The sequence below is a fragment of the Dipodomys ordii genome, unplaced genomic scaffold, assembly GCF_000151885.1.
Source record: "Dipodomys ordii isolate 6190 unplaced genomic scaffold, Dord_2.0 Scaffold224, whole genome shotgun sequence".
Taxonomy (NCBI): Eukaryota; Metazoa; Chordata; class Mammalia; order Rodentia; family Heteromyidae; genus Dipodomys; species Dipodomys ordii.
Window position 1 is genome coordinate 231,203 of NW_012267440.1, and position 5,567 is coordinate 236,769.

Sequence of the window (5,567 nt, forward strand, 5' to 3'; positions counted from 1 at the left end):
GCTCAAGTGGTAGAGCGCTAGCCTTGAGCTGAAGAGCTGAGGGACAGCGCCCAGGCCCAGAGTTTAGGACCCACGACTGGACCCCTCCCCCCACAAAAAAAATAAAAAAGATAAAATTCAACATCAGGGCTGGGGATGTGGCTTAGTTGTAGAGTGCTTGCCTAAGCGATGAATAAAGCCCTGGGTTTGATTCCTTAGTACCATATAAACGGAAAAGGCTGGAAGTAGAACTGTGGCTCCAGTGGTAGAGTGCTAGCCTTGGGCAAAAGAAGCTCAGAGACAATGCCCATGACCTGAATTCAAGCCCCAGGACTGGCAAAAAATAAAAATAAGCAAAAGAGCTTAGGGAGCCGTGCTGGTGGCTCATACCTGTAATCCTAGCTACTTAGGAGGCTGAGATCTGAGGATCATGCTTCAAAGCCAGTGTGGGCAGGAAAGTCCAAGAGACTCTACCTCCAATAAACCACTCAAAAAGCCAGAAGTGGCGCTGTGGTTCAAGTGGTAGAGGGCTTGCCTTGAGCTGAAGAACTGAAGAGCTGAAGGACGCACCCAGGCCCAGAGTTCAAGCCCCAAGACTGACAAAAAAAATAAATAAATAAAATAAATCAACATCACTTGTCCTCAGGGTAATGATATTAATACAGCAAAGTCAGTACAAAAAGCTTTAGTTATCAAAAAAAAAAAGTGGGGGGGGGGGGGAAGGCATTGGTGGCTTATGCCCGTAATCCTAGATACTCTCAGGAGGCTGAGCTCTAGGATCATAGTTCAAAGCAAGCCCAGTAGGGAAGTCTGTGAAACTCGTCTCCAGTTAACTACAAGAAAAACAAGCTGTGGTTCAAAGTGCCTTAGGCAGAAAATCTCAGCGACAAGGCCCCGCCCAGAGTTCAAACCCTACAAACAACCAAAAAAGAAAAAACATACAAACAAAATATTAAAGAGGGTCTTGGGAAAAGGCAGTTGGTAAAAGAGCTCAAGCTCAGTAAATGCAAGACCCTATTTAATACCCAGTACTACAACCCCAGCCCCCAGGAGGGGTTATGGTTCAAGGGACAAAGTACTAGCCTAGAGCACAAAATCTCAAGGACATTGCCCAGGCTAAATTAAATCCTGAGACTAGCAAAGAAAGAAAGAGGGACTGGAAATGTGATTAAGTGGTAGAGTGCTTGCCTAGCATGCACAAAGCCCTGGGTTTGATTCCTCAGCACCACAGACAAAGTGGCACTGTGGGTCAAGTAGTAGAGGACTAGCCTTGAGCAAAAGAAGCTTAGTGCTAGCCTGGCACTGGTGGCTCATGCCTGTAATCCTAGCTATGCAGGAGGCTGAGATCTGAGGATCACAGTTCAAAGCCAGCCAGGAAGGAAAGACTATGTGAGACTCTTATCTCCAATCAGCCAGCAGAAAACCAGAAGTGGGGCTGTGGCTCAAGTAGTAGAGCATTAGGGACTAGGAAGGTGGCTCAGTGGTAGAGCAGTTGCCTTTCATTCATGAGGCCCTGGGTTATATTCCTCAGCACCACATAAACAAAGAAAAAAGCCGGAAGTGACACTGTGGCGCAAGTGGTAGAGCGCTAGCCTTGAGCTGAAGAGCTGAGGGGCAGCGCCCAGGCCCAGAGTTCAGGCCCCACGACCGGACCTAAAAAACAAAAAAACAAATCAAGTAGTAGAGAATTTGCCTTGAGCTTAAGAGCTCAGGGACAATGTCCAGGCCTGGAGTTCAACCCCATGACCAACAACAACAACAAAAAAGAAGCTCAGTGCCCAGTGCCCAGGCCCTGAGTTCACGCCCCAGGACTGGCAAAAAAATAAAAAGCAGTGAAAGGAAAAGAGAGGGGCTGGGAAGGGGCCTTAATGGTAAAGTCCTTGTCTAGCAAGCATGAAGCCCTGGGTTCGATTCCTTAGTACCACATAAACAGAAAAAGCCAGAAGTGGCACTGTGGCTCAAATGATAGAATGCTGGCCTTAAGCAAAAGCTCAGGGACAATGCCCAGGCTCTGAGTTCAAGCCCCAGGACTGGCAGAGAGAGACAGAGAGAGAAAGAGAGGGGGGATGGGAGGAGAGGGGGGAAGAAAGTGGAGGCAGAGAGGGAGAGAAAGGAGGGAGGAAGGGGAAAGGAGGGGAGGAAAAGGAAGACCAACAAAGGAGTTCAGCAAAAGGGCAATTACTATGAAGCTAGCCCATTGTGTAGATCTTCAACACAATGTACTAGTGATTCTAGGCTTTATAATAAACAGACACAATAAAATGAATGTGAGTTTCCAAAAGACAGGGCAAGGAAAGTCTTCGTACTTTCAAGATTCATAGATGCAGCAATAAGAATAGAACAAAGCAAACCTACCATCTGCTAGTTTGCCAGCAGCTCTCAAACTTTCCATTTGTTCAAGGAATCCTACACTTCTACAGATGTTCCACTGAAATCTGGAGACTATATAAGAGGAAATTTCTCAAAAGGCAGAATCTATTTCTTCTTGTTTTTATTCTATTAGAGGTTTCCAAAAGAATAAGAACCAAGAAAAGCATAATTGCATACTACATGGCCCTAAATAAACAAAAAGGGCTTTTTTTTTTGCCTGTCTTGGGGCTTGAACTCAGGGCTTGGGCACTGTCCCTGAGCTTCTTCTGCCCAAGGCGAGCATTCTACCACTTGAGCCACAGTGCCACTTTTGGCTTTTTCTTTTTTTGGTCCAGTCGTGGGGCCTGAACTCTGGGCCTGGACGCTGTCCCTCAGCTCTTCAGCTCAAGGCTAGCACTCTACCACTTGCGCCACAGTGCCACTTCCGGCTTTTTTCTTTTTTGCTTATGTGGAAATGAGGAATCAAACCCAGGGCTCCATGCATGCAAGGCAAGCACTCTACCACTGAGTCACCTTCCCAGCACTTCTGGCTTTTTCTATTTATGTGGCACTGAGGAATCAAACCCAGGGCTTCATGCATGCTAGGCAAGCACTCTACTTAAGCCACATTCCCAGCCCAGAACCATTTTTAGTGGTACTGGGGATTGAACTCAGTACCTGGCACTCAACCAGCTTGCCTACTCAGTTGTCACTCTATCATATAAGCCACACCTCAGGCAGGGACTTGTCCATTTACTATCAACTCAGTACCTCTACTTAACTTTTCTAGACACAAACATAAACTACTTTTAGAGGAAGTAGGTTTTACACCTGGACTTCAGAGAGCTATTTCCACAAAGACAAATCCAACAAAAGGGACACAGGATTACTTTTGCAGGAGAATTTGTTTTTAGAAAGCTAACAAGCTTATAACTGTAAAAAAAAAAAAAAAGTAATCATTGTTAGACATATGTCAAATTACTGGATAATCTGGCCAAAAAGTACAGAGAAAATATCAACTTAATAAAAGGCCTGCCACTTTTTCTCAGCAAATACACACTACAGAATGAGCTTAAAATAGAAACCATAGACATGTTATTCTCTAGGTTATACTCTCTCCATCCCCCCTCCCGCCCCCCCCCCAGTAGTGGGACTTGAACACCGGGGCCTGGGTGTTGTCCCTTAGCTTTTTTTTCAGCTCAAGAACGGAGCTCTGGGGCTGGGAAGGTGGCTGAGTGGTAGAGTGCTTGCCATGCACGCATGAGGCCCTGGGTTCGATTCCTCAGCACCACATAAGCAGAAAAAGTCGGGAGTGGCACTGTGGCTCAAGTGGTAGAGTGCTAGTCTTGAGCTGAAGAGCTGAGGAACAGCGCCCAAGCCCCACAAACAACAACAACAAAAAAAAAGAAGAAGAAGAAGAAGAAAGAAACTCTATCACTTGAGCCATAGCTCCACTTTCCAGCTTTTTGGTATTTAATTGAAGATGAGTCTCATGAACTTTTCTGCTCAGACTGGCTTCGAACCACAACCCTCAGATCTCAGGCTCCTGAGTAGCTAAGAATTATAGGTGTTAGTCATCAGCACCCAGGTATCTCCTTCATTTTAAGCCTCTCAAAGCAAGCATCTCACATGGCATTTCACAGGACAGAATGACTACGTCTCCCAAACAGTTATTTATACAACACAACCCCAAGGAGCAACCTAATTACTTCATCTGGATTACTAGCAAATAAACGATAATAAGCTTCAAAATTGAAGGGAAAACTGTCAGTGTTGGATATACCCAGAAATAGGATGGAAATATCAAACTCTGCACCATCCCAAGGAATTATTAAGGATAATTTGCCTCACAAAGCTGAGAACACTGGATGCCCATGTCTCACCCCTATAATCTGAGCTACTCAGGAGGCTGAGATGTGAGGATCAAGGTTCAAAGCAGCCAGGACAGGAAAGTCCATGAGACTCTTATCTCCAATTAAACACCAAAAGGCCAAAAGTAGAGCTGTGGTTCAAGTGATAGAGCACCAGCCTTGGGAGGTGGGGGGGATAGAGAGCTAGGGATGGACCTCAGGGATGGACCTAAAGGACAAGGCCCAGACAGAGTTCAAACTCCAGGACCAGCACAAACTGGACAGATACATAGACAGATGGGCAGAAAAATTAGATACACAGATGGATGGATGGACAGACAGATAAACTGGACTTTCACAGGCGCTACATTTTTTTTGGGGGGGGGTCTGGTTGTGGGGCCTAAACGCTGGGCCTGGGCGCTGTCCCTCAGCTCTTCAGCTCAAGGCTATCGCTCTACCACTTGAGCCACAGAGCCACTTCCGGTTGTTTTTCTTTTTGCTTATGTAGTGCTGAGGAATCGAACCCAGGGCCTCATGCATACAAGGCAAGCGTTCTACCACTGAGCCACCTTCCCAGCCCCCACATGAGCTACAGTTGAAAGTGTGCAAGAGTAGATATTCATCATAGACACATACACAATCCTATAGAGGTCCCTGACTTATCCTGAAGGGGCCATCTGTTCAAATCACTTCTGATAATCTATAAATTTCTAAACACAGTTCCTTAATTCATCCAGGAGCTCTGAGATGATAAAATCCAGCAAGCAGTCCAGTCAGAGTACCAGACTTGCTAGGGAAAAGAATATTTTATGTTTTTTCTTGACTTTGTTTTAAACCTAAATACCACTTCCTTGCCCTAAAGACTGAACAAAGGCGCAGAAAGAAAGGAAGTATCTGCACTTAAAAATGGCAGCAGAACCCCCTCGATACTAGGCCATCACCAACTTCGGTTCTCCAACACCCCACCCCACAGTGTCCTAAACTGAAACACAATTCAAGCTTTTAAAAAAAAACCACCCGGGTGCCCTAAGTCTGTCAGTTAGCTCCTCTGGTTCCAGTTTATTGAGCAACGTGCGGTCTCAAGAACCAAAAAGGAGAAGGAGACTGGGGGGGGTGGGGGCGGAGAGATGGGGCCGCAGAGTTCCAAACCTGCCCCTCCCACCTTAGTAATCTCAGATCCTCATTCTCTTTCAGTTCCCTTCAGGGTCCTTCCTTTTCCCATCTCTTAACAAGTTATCCCACGTATCCCTGCTCTTCGGTTTGGAAGGCAAACACATTTTTATTTTTTTCTCTGCCAGATCTGAGGCAGTCCCCAAGCTTTTGTGCTCAAGGCTAGAGCCCTACCACTTGAATCGCGGCTCCACTCCTGCCTTTTTTTTTTTTTTTTTT

General features: G+C 45.9%; 1 protein-coding gene across 3 annotated transcripts in view; it reads right to left on the reverse strand.

Annotated features, from left to right (window-relative positions):
- Cnot8 (CCR4-NOT transcription complex, subunit 8) overlaps positions 1 to 5,567 on the reverse strand; it is a 27,177-nt gene that overhangs the window by 20,726 nt on the left and 884 nt on the right. The gene's annotated exons all lie outside the window — the stretch shown is intronic.